Raw genomic sequence first — 16,519 nt, 5'->3', positions numbered from 1 at the left:
ATTAACAGCCCTTCCAATCTACACTTACCATTATTCTGCTCCAACTGGTCTAGTCTGGGTTACACCAGGACACCCACTGAAAATATTGGCAGAAGAACTGTGTTCCAAAGGCATGTTTACTGTCATTTGACTTGGTGTGAAGTCAAAAAGAAACAAAAAAAATCTCCACTGGCTACATAGTAGAAATGTACAACACAGGCCCTTTGGCCCATCTAGTCTATACTGAACCATTTAAACTGCCTAGTCCCTTTGATTTGCTCTGGACCATAGCTGTCCGTGTACCTATCTTAACTGCTATTAAACATTGGACCTGCATTCCCAGATCTTGTAATAACATGCTCTTCAGTGTCCTAACGTTCACAGTGTAAGACCTATCCTGGTTGGTTCTACCAAAGTGCAACATCTCACTCTTGTCTGCATTGAATTCCATCTGCCATTTTTCAGCCCATGTTTCCAGTTGGTCCTGATTCGCTACAAGTCCTGATTGTTTTCCTTGCTGTCCACTGCAGCCCCATCTTGGAGCCGTCCACAAATATGCTGATCCAGTCAACCATATCATCATCCAGATCATTGATACAGATGACAACGGACCCAGCACCGTTCCCTGGCACACTCCAGTAGTTACAGGCTTCCAGCCAGAGAGGCAACCATGTACCACCTCTCTCTGACTATTCCCACAAAGCCAATCTAATCCAATATATTACCTCATCTTACCACAGCGACTGAACCCCCCTTGCCCAACCTCCCATGCAAGACTTTGTCAAATGCCTTGCTAAAGTTCATGTAGACAATATCCACTGCCTTCCTTCATCCACTTTCCCGGTAACTTTCTCAAAAAAACTATATGGAATTGGTTAGACATGACGTACCACACACAAAGCCATGCTGACTATCCCTAATCAGTCCCTGTCTATCCAAATACTCATATATCCAGTTTGTAAGAATACCTTCCAATAACTTTCCCACTACTGACGTCAGACTCCCCAGCCTATAATTTTGTGGTTTATTTTTAGAGACTTTCTTGAACAGCTGATCAACATTACCTATCCTCCAATCCTTCTGGTGTTCCTTGAGAGACTGTCCTTGTAAAGTGAGCAATGGAAGCTTTGGTTTCCTTTTTAAAGTATGTATTTATTTACGGGATGTGGGCGTCACCAGCTGAGCCAGCATTTCTTGCCCATCCCTAGTTTGCCCTTGAGAAAGTAGTATTGAACTGCCTTTTTGAACCATTGCAGCCCCTGAGGTGCAGGTACACCCACAGTGCTGTTAGGGAGGGAATTCCATGATTTTGACCCAGCAACAACGAAGGGATGGCGATATGTTTCCAAGTCAGGATGGTGGGTGACTTGAAGGGGATTTCCAAGTGGTAGTGTTCCCAGGGATCTGGAAGGTGCTGCCTTAGGAACTTTGGTGTGTTGTTGCAGAGGGTCTTGTAGATAGTACACACTGCTGCAACTGTTCGACGATAGTGGAGGGATTGGTTGCTTGTGGAAGGGGTACCTGTCAATTGGGCTGCCTTGGATTGGATGATGTCAAGCTTCTTGAGTGTTGATGGAGCTGCACTCATCCAGGCAAGTGGCGAGTATTCCATATACTTCTGATCTGAGCCTTGTAGATGGTGGACAGGCTTTGGGGAGTCCGGAAGTGAGTTACACGCCACAGGATTCCTAGCCTTTAACCTGCTCTGGTAGCCACAGTGTTTATATGGCTAGACCAGTTCAGTTTCCTTTTAAGGGTAACCCCCAGGATGTTGATAGTAGGGGATTCAGTGATGGTGATGTCACTGAATGTCAAAGGACGATAGTTAGAGCCTTTCTTATTGGAGATGATCATTGCCTGGCACTTGTATAGCTCAAATATTACTTGCCACTTGTCAGCCCATGTCTGGATATTGTCCAGGTCCTGCTGCATTTGGGTATGAACTGCTTCACTATCTGAGGAGTCACAAATGGTGCAGAACATTGGGCAGTCATTTGTGAACATCCCCACTTCTGACCTTATGATGGAGGGAAGGTCATTAATGAAGCAGCTGGTTGGGCCTAGGGCACTTCCCTGAGGAACTCTTGCAGTGATGTCCTGAGGATGAGCTGATTGACCTCCAGCCGCCACAACCATCTTCCTTTGTGTCAGGCATGACTCCAACCAGCAGAGGTTTTTCCCCCTAATTCCTATTGACTCCATTTTGGCTAGGACACCTTGATGCCATACACAGTCAAATACTGCCTTGATGTCGAGGGCTATCACTCTCACATCGTCTCTGGTATTTAGCTTTTTGGTCCATGTTTGGACAAAGGAGGTGATGAGGTCAAAAGCAGAGTGGCTCTGAAGGAACCCAAACTGGGCATCCATATGCAGGTTATCGATGAGCAGGTGCTGCATGATAGCACTGTTGATCACCCCTTCCGTCATTTAGCTGATGATTGAAACTAGGCTGATAGGGCAGTACAGGTACTTGACTAGGTTGGACTTGTCCTGTTTCTCGTGTACAGGACATACCAGGGCAATTTTGCACATTGCTGGGTAGATGTCAGTGTTGTAGCTGTAGGAAACAGCTTGGCTAGTGGCTCAGCGAGTTCTGGAGCACTAGTCTTCAGAATTTTGTCTGGGCCCATAGACTTTGCAGTATACAGTGCGTTCAGTCATTTCTTGATATCATGTGGAGTGGATCAGATTGGCTGCTTACTAACATCTGGGATGCTGGGGACTCCGGGAGGAGGCCAAGCTGGACAAGCTCTGACTGAACAACAACATATCTTTGCAAATCAGGATTTTCAACACTTGTAACCATTAAAACTACAAATCAAAATCAGTTGGATGCCCAACATGATATCTGTGTTACTCTGTCAAAGACCATTCCACAGTGTAATGGCCTTATTCAAGCTAAGGAACAACAGTCTTCGCACTGATGTCTTTAAAAAATAATATATAATTTTAACATGCTTATATTTTAAATGTATAGTCTTGTTATTTAATGTGTTAATAAAGAATCACATTTGATTTTTTATATTTTGATAACTATTTAAAAATAATTGGTTTTGTTCATAATCCTATGTATTTATATTATGGATTTTGTAGGAGCCACACATCCGTTCTCTATCTGCATTGTATTCTGTGTTGCACATCTATTGTGGTAACTAGTCACAATAGCGGCGAGTGTGATAAAAGTGAAGGGAATAAGCCACGTATTTATGCTTTGTTCATGGCAGTTTCGGGCTGGGGACTGACGGACATCGTATTTTTAGCTGACTGCTCAATTACATTCAATTTCACTTAGTTTCATCACTTTGAGATTCTAGTTGCTAATTGCTTTAAAAAAAAGGATTGAATATATATCTTTTACTTTTGAACAATCATTATTGGAACTGAGAGCATGTCATACCATGACGGCAAATTAAGGGGTCGCCAGCAATTGTTTTGGTTAGAATTAGCCACTACATTCCGTCAGCAAAAGTTTTTGACAGTTATACAAAATAACCATCAGCATTTGGATGGATCCATGAAATTAGAAACACTGCAGTGTGGATCAGCTTGTGGCAAGTGATGGCCTTTGGTTGATTCGTGCTGTGTTTGGGTTTGAAACACAGTTTTGAATGATCAGCACTGCTTTTCCAATTGGGGACTGTAAGCTGTATAATTGTGCTTGGTTTTGTTGAAATGTTAACTACTTTGACTGTTGACTGCTAAAATGAATTGTGGCTGTTCTGTCTGCTTTGCGAACTTAGAAAACAACATGAGTCACCTGGAAGCAGTGATCTTGAAGTCAACACCAAGAGAAAAATTAAACTTGCTAGGAAAGCTTTGGTGGCTAGAATCAACAACTTTCAAAAGGACTATAATAAAATTTTAAAAGGATTAAAGATTTAATATCATTAATTAGAAGCCTTTTTTTTACAAGAAAAGCAACAAAATATTTCACAAGAACAATCTCATTTGGATGATTTAATAATTCTTCGTGAAAATGTTGCTAAGCAACATAACTTGTTATTGTTTTTAATGTCCGTCTCTGAGCAAGATAAACAGCCCAGAATCATTGTGAGCAATGATACATTTATTACTACTGTCACAGCAAAGGCTGAACAATGGTTGAAACAAACATGTGGTTGAAAGTCAAGATGCTGGAGAAACTGAAAATATTTATAAGGCCACTGAACATGCTGTGACTACATTTAAAACTGATGACATTCAAGATGATGTACAGCCTGAAATCAGTGGATCTAATGTGCGTGCAGCAGGTTCTATTGCAAGCACATCATCCCATGCGTCCAATTCCTCCTTGGTATGCATTAAAGCACAGGCTGATTCAACTGAGCTATGTGCAAGAAAACAAATATTTAGGGATAAACATGCACTGCTCCTCAAGAGGAAGCCGCTTAATTTGCAAGAAGAAATTGCAGCCAACATGGCCAGAGTTAACGTGCTAAGTGCTGTAGGTGCTAAATGTGGTTCAACAGGATAGTTCTGTCATGAGAGTTCCAATGTTAATGTGGCACAGAGAAAGTCCAACATACTCGATGTCAATATGGACATATTTGTTCTTCAAATGTCTATGAGCGAGGAGATTGAACCCCAAGGATATTTCAGGATGTTCACTCGCAGCCTAAACCAAGGAGGCATTCTGAACCTCTGGCATATCCAATAGCACAAAGTGCTTCTGAGGACATTGATTTACGGTATGGTGATGCTCGAGTTTCAGATGATAAAGGTCTAAGTACTGCACTGGAGGCTATAAAGGTGCAAACATAAATAACAAGTCTAGTGATGCAACAACAAAGCAAGGCATCTCTGCCTAAAAGAGGGATTCAAATCTTCAATGGAGATCCATTGCAGTCTCATTCATTTATGAGAGCTTTCAGGAACAGCACTGAAGGCAAGACTGGTTATTATGGTGACTGTCTTTATTTTCTTGAACAATTCACTGGAGGTTACCCTAGAGAGTTTATCAAAACTTGTCAGCGAGTCATCCTGGAGCAAGGATCTCTAAAGCCAAAGCTTTACTGCATGAACATTTTGGTGATGAGCACAAAATTGCTGAGGCCTACATGGAAAAGGCTCTTTCTCGGCCGCATATCAAATCAGAGGTCGTGAAAGCTCTTCAAAGACTTTTTGTTACAGATTGTTGCAATATTAAAGACGGGCAGGATATGCGTGAGATGGACATGCCTGCTAATATGAGGACTGTCATAAATAACTTGCCCAACAAACTTAAGGAAAAATGGAGATCGGTGGTTTATAAACTTCAAGAAAGGCACAACCATAAGGTTACTTTCACTGGCATGGTTGATTTTATTGAAAGGCGAGTAAAGATTGCTATACACCCAGTGTTTGGAAATGTTTACAATGCTACACCAAGTAAAAGTGTGAATAAAACTGGATCACAAATTCATTCGAAGTCTAAAGGAAGAAGCTTTGCCACTCCTATGGCTAGGAGTCATAAAAGGTTCATAACAAGAAGACTGTCATCCTAAATGAAAATGGTGTCTAATTTGGTTGACTATGTATAGGACACTCCTGCAAGGATTGCAGTAAGTGCCTTTCATACATATTCACTCTGAAAAAAAGGGTATAGATTCTAAACAAGCCATGAATGAATTAAACACCGCAGCGAGTAATGCCCTGGTATCTAATGACTTTATGAGGGCTGGTGACCATGATTGTAAACTTCCTGTAATTCCAGTTGAGGTGAAGTCTAAGAAGAGTAACAAGACAGTGGTTATTTATGCTTTCTGAGATCAAGGAAGTACAGCAGTGTTCTGCACAGTGGCTTTGTGAACAAGCTCAACCCGACAGGAAAAGAACATGCATTCTCTTACACACCATAGGTCAAGAGAAGATTGTGAGTAGCTATGCCATTTCAGGATTGGAAGTGGCTGCGTTAGATAGTGAAAACTATTGTGAGCTGTCTACCGTCTATATGCACAAATGTATGCCTGTTCACAAGGGGAACATTCCCCATCAGAGAGATCTTCAGCAATGGTCTCACCTGAAGCATATTAATTTGCTGGAAATTGGTTCAGAAATTGAGCTGCTGATAAGGGTGAACGTGCCTAAGGGATTGGAGCCATTGCAAGTGGTCCACAGTGTTAATGGACCACATGAAAGGAAACCATGGTGGTAGAAGAAACTATGCTAACGGGACTTCACTATTGCACTGGGATGAGCTTTAGCAGCAGCAATTCAAGTCAGGTTTTCATGAATGTAATCAAGAGGAAAAGACTGGTTTTGAAAGAGAGAAAATCACAATCCAGGATAGTCTGCTTACCAGAGAGAGGATTTTGTGTAAATGTGAATATTTCATGTCCCGGTGTCTTGGTAGCATGTAGCTGTAATTATTATAGTATAATAATTGGGGGGGGGGGGGCTGGAACATATGTATCTGTTCTCTATCTGCCCTGCATTTTGTGTTACATGTTTATTATGGTAATTAGTAACAATAGTGGGGGGGGGCATGATAAAAGTGAAGGGAATAAGTTACGTATTTGTGCTTTGTTTGTGGCTGGGATGGTGTATCTTTTGCTGGCTATTCAATTTCACTTAGTTTCATCACTTCAAGATTGCATGATAGCTAATTGCTAATAAAGGATCGAATACATATCTGCCATTTTAAAACAATCATTATTGGAGCTGAGGGCATGTTGTGCAAGTATAACAAATCCTTGGGTGGCATCAAAGCCAATTGCTTCAGTTAGAATTGGCTGCTACATATTTAAATACATTATTCTGAGAAGGATCCATAGGCTTCATTGGATTGCCAAAGGGGTCTATGGAATTAAGAAAACAATAGGAACCCCTGCGTTAGAGGCAGTTCACAGCAACCAATTAACCTACCTACAACCTGCGAGTCTTAGAGAAATGAGTGAGAAATCAGAACTCCAGAAGGAAACCTCTGTAGTCAGAGAGCACGTGCAAACTCCACACAGACGACAGCTGTAGTTTGGGATTGGAGCTGGAATGCTGGAGGTGTAAGGCAGTAAGGATTTTCCCATGCCGGGGGAGTCACAGGAGTCACTGTCCCAGCAAAAAAGTTGTGCTGTTTAATCCATCAGTCAGTGGGTGATGGATCTGGGGAATTCTCTGCTGCTGAGAGTTTTAGAGGCTTAGTCATTGTTTTCCTTTAGAGATTAATAGATTTCTGGATATCAAGGAAAAGATAGTATGGGAATAGTGGGGATAGTATGGGAAAGTGCTGCTGAGGAAGAAAATCAGCACAACCTGCACAGCTGGGTGGTCTATGCCTGTGTTTTTCTCTTCCTTTGAGGTAGGACCAATAATGCTAGCTATATGCTGTACATCTGTATCAAACTGCAACAAGACAACTGATGAATTTAAAATTAATGCGAAGAGAAAAGGAAATCAATAAATCTGGTTAAAGAACTGGAAAAGAGAGAGTACAATTGAAGCACATTTTAAGTTGCAGAAAGACAGAGAAAAGTAAGTTAGCCAATAATATTAAAGAGGATACCAAAAGATACATAAAGTGTAACAGAGAGGCGAGTGTGGATATCGGTCCCCTGAAAAACAATGCTGGAGAGGTAGTAATGGGGGACAATGAAATAGCGAACAAACTGAATAATTGTTTTGCATCAGTCTTCACAGTGGAATACACTAGCAGTATAGTGGAAGTTACAGGTGTCAGGGGTCATGAAGTATGTATTGTTACCATAACTGGAGAGAAGGTTCTTGGGAAACTGGAAGTTCTGAAGGTAGATAAGTTACCAGAACCATATTGTGTACACCTCAGAGTTCAGAAAGAGGTGGCTGAGAGATTGTGGAGACATTAGTAATGATCTTTCAAGAATCACTAGATTCTGGAATGGTTCCGGATGGCTGGAAAATTGCAAATGTCACTCCACTCTTTCAGAAGGGAGAGAGGCAGAAGAAAGGAAACTATAGGCTAGTTAGTTTGACCTCAGTGGTTGGGAAGATGTTGGAGTCAATTATTAAGGATGAGGTCTCAGGGTATTTCAAGGCACATGATAAAATAGGCCGTAGTTAGCATGGTTTCCTCAAGGGAATATCTTGCCTGACAAATCTGTTGGAATTCTTTGAAGAACTAACAAGCAGGATAGACAACGGGAAATTGGTTGATATTGTGTTCTTGGATTTTCAGAATGCTTTTGATAAGGTGCCACACATGATGCTGCTAACAAACTACGAGCCCATGATATTACAGAAAAGATAGAGGGATGTATAAAGCAATGGCTGATTGGCAGGAGGTAAAGAGTTGGAATAAAAGGAGCCTTTTCTGACTGGCTGCCAGTGACTAGTGGTATCCCACAGGGGTCTGTGTTGGGACCGATTATTTTTATGTTATATGTCAATGATTGGGATGACATTGTTGCCAAGTTTGCAGACAATATGAAGATAGGTGGAGAGACAGGTAATTTAGAGAAAGTAGAGAAGCTACAAAAGGACTTAGACAAATTAGGAGAATGGGCAAAGAAATGGCAGATGGAATACAGAGTTGGGAAGTGTATGATAATGCACATTAGCAAAAGAAATGAAAGAGATGACTTTTATAAATGAAAAGAAAATTCAAAAAACTGAGGTGCAAAGGGACTTGGGGTCCTTGTGCAGGATTCCCTAAAGGTTAATTTGCAGGTTGAGTCTGTGGTGAGGAAGGCAAATGCAACATTAGCATTCATTTCAAGAGAACTAAAATATAAAAGCAAGGAAGTATTATTGAAACTTTATAAAGCATTGGTGAGACCTTACTTGGAGTATTGTGAGCAGATTTGGAACCCTTATCTTAGAAAAAATGTGCTGAAACTGGAGAGGGTTCAAAGGAGGTTCATGAAAATGATTCCAGGATTGAATAGTTTGTCAGCTGAGAGTGTTTGATGGCTCAGGGCCTGTAGTATTCAGAAGAATGAGGGCTGACCTCATTGAAACCTATCAAATGGTGAAAGGCCTTGATTGAGAGGACATGGAGAGGATGTTTCCTATGGTAGAAGAGTCTAAGACCAGAGGATATAGCCTATGAATAAAGGGGCATCCTCTTATATAGGAAATGAGGAGGAATTTCTTTAACCAGAGAGTGGTGAATCTGTGGAATTCTTTGCCACAGGCAGCTGTGGAGGCCAAGACTTTATGTATATTTAAGGCAGAGGTTGACAGATTCTTGATTGGTCATGGCATAAAGGGATATGGGGAGAAGGCAGGAGATTGGGACTGAGAGGAAAATTAAATCAGCCATGATTAAATGGCAGAGCAGACTCAATGGGCCAAATGGCCTAATTCTGCTCGCATATCTTATGGTCTTTTGGGTAGCAAGAATAAAGTCACAGCATAATACAGCATGGAAACATGAACCCAACCCATCCATGCCAACCAACGTGCCTGCCTAAGCTAGTCCCATGTCCCGTTAAACCTTTCATGTCTTTATACTTAACAAAATCTATTTTAAATATCATTATTTTAAGTGCTTCAACTACTTTCTCTGGCAGACCATTCCATAAATGCATCACTCCTTTGTCAAAATTAAAATTTGATTAAAAAGCTGCAGTTTGAGACAGGGAGAAAGAAATAAATTGTAACAGACAAGTATTTGGTGAGTGGTGGGTATCAGTATTTACTGAAAATGGTTCCTTGGCTGTGAGATCTCATAAAGGGTCTTTGGCATAAAATGTTAATCCAGTTTCTTTTTCCACAGATGCTGACCAACCCATTGATCTCATCCACCATTTTCTGTTTTTATTTCATATGTCCAGCATTTGCATTCCTTTTGACTTCATTACTAAGGTGTTCCTTGAACTTACATTGGATATTCAAAACAACAATCAGATGGAGGAACCTGCTGGGTTTACAGCATTTGATGTTCTTCACACCAAATAAAATAAATGCATGAACTCTCCAATTAAGTCTTCAGCTTGGCAGTAATGTGCACTCTTTGGCGTTCCAAGTGTAGAATAATGTAATTTGCGGAAATGTACATAATTCACAACTACTGACATTGAGTTGGGGTTTCACCTTAAGAGGCTGGGTCTGATGTGATGATATAATTACGTAAAGGTCTTTCAGCGCGCTTTGTGTTCAGGATTTGGTATGTTATGGTTTTTATTAAACATAAAAACCTCATGTCATTTCACTTGTGAAAACCTACATTAGTGACCGTGATGCTAGACCTCTGCTCAGTGCAGATTGGGCTCAGTGTGCCCAAGAACTGTTAGTCAATCTTAAGAACTGTTGGCTTGCGGATGTCAAGGACTTTGGGTCATTAACCTGTTCCCCCAGTAAGTTTCCCATAACAACTCTGTCAAGCACATGCACCAGTTTACTCGATTGCTGGGCGAATTCCTAAACCTCACCAAGCCCACATTCTCCACTGCAGTCACAAAGCATGGGGTCGGAGCACCACATTGCCACAACCAGCCCACTAGTCCTTGCCCACAGGCAGAGACTGAACTCAGAAAAGCTGGCAATCTCGAAGGCTGAGTTTGCCAACATGGAAGAACCTGGCATTGTATGCCGACTGAATAGCCCTCTGGTTTTCGCCCATCTATACAGTCCCCAAGTCCAATAGTGGTTGCCGTCCATGTGGCAATTACGAAAACTGTAACGAGGTCACCACCCCGATTGTTACCCGGTCCCACACATCCAAGAATTTTTGGCACATTTAGCCAGAAAATTAATTCCTTTCCAAGGTTGAATTAGTTAGGGACTACCATTGGGTGACTGTGTGCTCAGAGGACATTTCCAAAATGGCTGTGATAACCCCATTTGGCCCCTTTGAGTTTCTGCGCATGCCGTTTGGGCTGAAAAATGCAGCACAGTCTTTCCAAAGCCTAATAGACTCTGTATCAGAAGATTTAGATTTTCCTTCTGTTTGCCTGGATGATATACTTGCTGCCAGTACATGCAAATCCGATACTTAACCCCTCTCCACACACTCCCATCAAACCCCTCCCATCAGATGTAGTTGCCATTATCAACTTCCCACCGCCCTGCACTACTAAAAAACCACAGGAGTTTTTAGGAATGGTTAATTTCTAATAGTGCTTCATTTCGCAAGCTGCTGACCAGATGTTCCCCCTGTATAGTGCACTTAAGGGCAAAAGGCAATCGCCCCATCAAGCGCCTGACATGACCAGGGCATTTGATGATTTAAAGAAAGCTCTTTCTAACATGACCCTACTGGTGCACCCACTCCCCAATGCACCTATAGCCATTACTACTGATGCCTCAGACTATGCTGTGGGTGCTGTGCACAAACAGTTGGTCGGAGCTATGTGGCAGCCGCTCGTCTTCTTCAGCCGGCAGCTCCGTTCCCCTGAAAGGAAGTACAGCATATTTGACTGTGAGCTTCTCGGTCTCTATCTGGCTGTCCGCCAATTTCGTTCTCTTCTAGAGGGTCACCATTTCACAGCATTTGTTGACCACAAACCCCTTGTGCATGCCATGGCCAAAAATATCTGACACTTGGTCTGCACGGCAGCAAAACCACCTAGCCAACGCAGCGGAGTTCATAACTGATATACAACATATCAAGGGGAAAATAATGCCCTGGCTGATTGCCTCTCATGGCCTGCTGTTGAGGCCGTACACATAGGGTTGACTGTGCCAGCATAGCAGCCACCAAGCTCCTGACCCAGAGGTCCAGGCTTTCCGAACAGCAGTCACAGACCTGCGATTGGCTGACATTGGGGAAGCTGGGGTTTCTCTCCTGTGCGATGTTTCAACTGGTTGCATTTGCCCCATCGTGCCTGCAAACTGGAGCTGACTCCATACGTGGCCTCACGCATCCAGGCTGGAAGGACTCACAGAAACTGATTGCACTAAAGTTTGTGTGGCACGGCCATAGAAAGGACAGGCATGATTGGAGTACAGCCTGTGTGGAGCGCCAATGGCACCTTCTGAAGTCCCTAAGCGAGTTTGACCATGTCAATGTGTACTTGTTGGTCCTCTTCATCCCTCACAAAATTCCACACATTTCCTTACCGTGCTGGACTGCATCACCAGGTGGCCAGAGGTCATCCCCCCAGCATCCATTACGGCCTCAGATGTGGCTCGGGAGTTCACCAGCGCCTGGGTTGCTCAGTTTGGCATCCAATCTTATATTTCCACTGACCACTGTCCCCAATTCATTTGAGACTGGGCCGCAATGGCCAAGAAACACAGCACTAGGCTCCATCCCACCACTGCGTATCACCGGCAGTCCAATGGCTTATACATTATGCAAGTGGTTTCCCTGCTCCTTAAAGGCTGCTCTGAGGGCTTCCCTGACTGATGTGTGTTGGCATGATCGTCTCCCATGGGTCCTGCTGGGGCTCAGAACAGTTCCAAAAGAGGACCTGCAGTCGTCCATGGCTGAGTTGGAATATAGGCAGCCTTACAACCACCTGGTCGGCCTCCCAACAGCATTCCAATCTACTCAGTAAATTCAATTCCTTTTCAGCCACCCTACCTCCCATCATGGCATACTGCACTCTCAGGTTCCTATTGACCTACATTCTGCCCGTTTGTTTTCACCCGCCTTACACCCCTTATGACATCCTGTTCCGTGTTTTGGAAAGGGGAGATATGACTTTTATCATAGATAAGAGGGGTAAACCAGAATGTATTTTGGCAGATTGCCTTAAACAGCCCACCAAGATTTGGAGGATTACTCTACCATGTCCCTGGTGTCACAATATATCCATGAGTGTGTCAACACATCTCAGGATGAACCAGTATTTTAAAATTAATTCCTCCGAGTAATAGCTGTAGCTCATTGTATTGACGAAATGAGTGAAGATGTTGAGTATCAACTATGCACAGAGCTACAAAAAACAGGATTTAGGATACAACTGGATGAGTCATCTGTGCGAGACAATGAGGCATTACTAATGGCATATGTACAGTTTATCCAAAATGGAAAAGTTTATGAAGAGATTCTCTTTTGGAAAAAGTTAAAAACAAATATAAACAGGGAATTAATCTACGATGAGCTCAAAATGTATATTGAGGATAAAAGTATTCCAATTAGGAACATGATTTCTTGTGCAACAGATGGAGCACCACATATGACAGGTCACCATGTTGGTTTAGTGGTATTTATGAAAAGAGATTCCAACTCTGTTTGCAATCCGTTGTGTAATTCATCATCAACATCTCACAGCTGAAAACCTCAGTCAGCGCCGTTTTTCAAGCATGACTCGTAACACCTGTTATCTATAAAACTAAAGCACATCCCTTAAATAGCAGACTATTCTGCCAGTTATGCCAAGATAACGATGAAGAGTTTGAACGCTTGCTTATTCACACTGAAGTGCATTGGCTATTGAAAGGCTGTTGCATAAAACGTTTATTTGATCTTTTTGACACTGTGGTTGAACTTTTGCTCAAAATCAATAATAACTTGGGAAACGATTGACCCTCTACATGGAGATGTTGTATACCTAGCCCATCTGTATGACAAAATAAACATTCTAAATGTGAAACTGCAGGGTGAGAACTTCAATTTAATCCAGGCAAAAAGTGTGGTGTTCACTTTTATCGGAAAATTTGAAATATAAACGCAAAACATTGGGAGAAGAATGTTCTCACAGTTTTCCTGCATGGAAAGTACAGCACTCTCTTTCAGAGATGGTGATTTACAAGAATATTGCTTACACCTACAGTCACTAAAGGATTTTCAGAATCGATTCAATGATTTGAATGATCTGGAAATTCTGGAGTGGGTAATTAATCCATTTCTTTGCAACGTGGAAGAACAAGAAGAGAGCATGCAAGAAGAAATTATCGAAACACAGAATGATGAAGTAACAAAAAGTTTTTCAAAAGGTTGACTTTTGTAGTACATGACTATACCGTCATAGAAAGTTTCCTGGTCTTTGGAGAAGAGCCAAACCATTCTTCGCTGCATTTCCATCCTCACAAAGACCAGAAACAGCTTGGACATTGTTAAACATGGGGACTTAAGGCTTTTGCTGTTACAACATGAACCAGATACTTCAACTCTTGCTAAAAACTATCAAGCTCAAGGATCACATTGATATCGAAGCTACTGTACAGCGCAGAGGTACAGCAAACAATAGAAGTAAGCAACGAGAACAGCATTCCAAACCAAATTGAGTCCTTAGATCTAAATGCCCCGGAGCAGCTTGGAATAGGCCCAAAGTCTCAGTATTCAGTTCATCATGTTAATGCGACAAGTCACCTCATAGTTCACAGACACGAACTACAGCGGCTGGGGGCAGTCTCACAGCCTTAGCAATGCAGAGAGAGGAGCCCCTATATAACTTGGATTGGCGTTTGAAGTCAGAATCTCACACTAGGATCCAGGCTCCGGCGTGGCAAATCGCCCCAGGCCTTGTTTTCGCTGCTGGAGAAGCTGTTCTCGAACTCACCAGATCAGCTCGGTGCTCAGAGTGATCTACCTTCGCACCCGGGTAAGTTAGATGGGCATTAGAACTCCTCCCTCCCGTCTTCTCCCTCCAACCAGCATGGCTCCAACTGCAAGCGCCTTGATTTTGCAGCTGAATGGCAGCGCACATCTCTCAAGTTCCTTCTGTCCTCACCTCTTTGTTATTTGTGATAGTTTACCACAATTTACTTCAAAAATGATTTTATTCAAATTACTTTGCTTTCAAATCACAAGTAAGCTGTTACACATCTTCGGCCCCCTCCATTTTGAGAATCGCAAGATCGCTATTATTTCGGGTCTGAGACCCAGGAAATGAGAGAGATACACATCATGTCAATAATGAGTGAGGGAGTGACAGAATACACAAGGTTTGGAATGTCTCCTGACATAAGCGGAACGGAACCACTGATCACTACTATTGTCTCTTGGAGAAGGAATTTGTATTGAGTACTGTACTATTCATTGAAACCCCTCAGGGGACAACCAGAGTGGTCTGGTTGAGGGATTGCATCATCCCAACCTGATTGACATCTGAGACCCCGGGAGTGAGGATAAAAGACGGGTCTGGGGAACAGCCCTTAGACACACCAGGAGAAACGCTAGAAATCCAGTGACAGCATTTTATAGCGAAAGCCGGTGGGAGCTCATGTGCGTCCTCCCTTGCCTGGGTGGCGGGCTCATCACGGAACAGTTTATCTAAAGGACGGATACGGATCAAGACCGTACCAAGGAAAGTCGGCAAGTTTTCTCTTTCTCTCTCTCTCTCCAACAATTACAACACAGCGACGAACAAACGGCTGCAGCCTGTATGAACTGAAATGACCTTTAGATTTCCATCGGACAATTCATTATCCCCTAGACAATGATAGAGCTTGTTTCTTATTATTATTATACCCGCACTTTTAGGTTTAGTATTGACGACATATATTATCTGTATATATGCATTGATATTATTTTGGTGTATTTTTGCTAATAAATACTGTTAAAAATAGTATCATCAGACTCCAACAGACATCTCTATCTTTGCTGGTAAGTAACCCAGTTACGGGGTTCGTAACACCATCTTAAACCGATAGTTCCTACAGCCCTTGCTTCTGTCAAGATGAGGCTGAACTAGGGTAGAGAAGCAACACTTCATATTCCCCGTTGGTATGAACACTGATTTCTCAAACTTCTGATAACTACTTCCCTCTGTTTCCTTCTCACTTTTTACCATTCCCTACATTGGTTACCTCTCTTTCACCACTGTCCTCTTCTATCAGATTACTTTTTTTCAGCCCTTTACCTCACTCCCAGCTTCTTGACTTCAGGAGGGCACAGAGCGACCACTCTCCGCTGAACATTGATGACTCCTGTATAGAGATTGTTAAGAGCACCAAATTTCTTGGTGTTCACCTGGTGGAGAATCTCACCTGGCCCCTCAACACCAGCTCCATAGCAAGGAAAGCCCAGCAGTGTCTCTGCTTTCTGCAAAGGCTGAGAAAAGTCCCATCTCCCACCCCCCCCCCCCATCCTCACCACATTCTACAGAGGATGTATCAGGAGCATCCTGAGCAGCTGCATCACTGCCCGGTTTGGGAATTGCACCATCTCGGATCGCAAGACCCTGCAGTGGATAGTGAGGTCAGCTGAGAAGATCATCGGGGTCTCTCTTCCTGCCATCACGGACATTTACACCACACGTACAAACAAGCTGGATGAACTCAGCAGGTCGGGCAGCATCCGTTGAAATGAGCAGTCAATGTTTTGGGTCGAGATCCTTCATCAGGACTTTGTGTCTTATTATTTATTGTAATGCCTGTACTGCTTTGTGCACTTTTGCAGTCCTGCGTAGGTCTGTAGTCTAGTATAGTTTTGTGTTGTTTTTACGTAGTTCAATGTAGTTTTTGTACTGCTTATGTCGCACCATGGTCCTGAAAAACGTTGTCTCGTTTTTACTGTGTACTGTACCAGCAGTTATGGTGGAAATGACAATAAAAAGTGACTTGACTTCCTTGATCCCCTCCCCCCCTCATCTGCAGATTTGTATTCCTTTCCCCTCCCTCCCTCCTCCTTATTCTGGCTTCTGCCCTTGGAGAAGGGCCTCGGCCCGAATCGTTGACTATTTATTCTCCTCCATAGATGCTCCCTGACCTGCTGACCTCCTCCAGCATCCGGAGCGTGTTTTGCGCCCGACAG

The sequence above is a fragment of the Hemitrygon akajei genome, chromosome 10 (assembly GCF_048418815.1).
Source record: "Hemitrygon akajei chromosome 10, sHemAka1.3, whole genome shotgun sequence".
NCBI lineage: Eukaryota > Metazoa > Chordata > Chondrichthyes > Myliobatiformes > Dasyatidae > Hemitrygon > Hemitrygon akajei.
Note: the sequence above shows the minus strand (reverse complement) of the source record.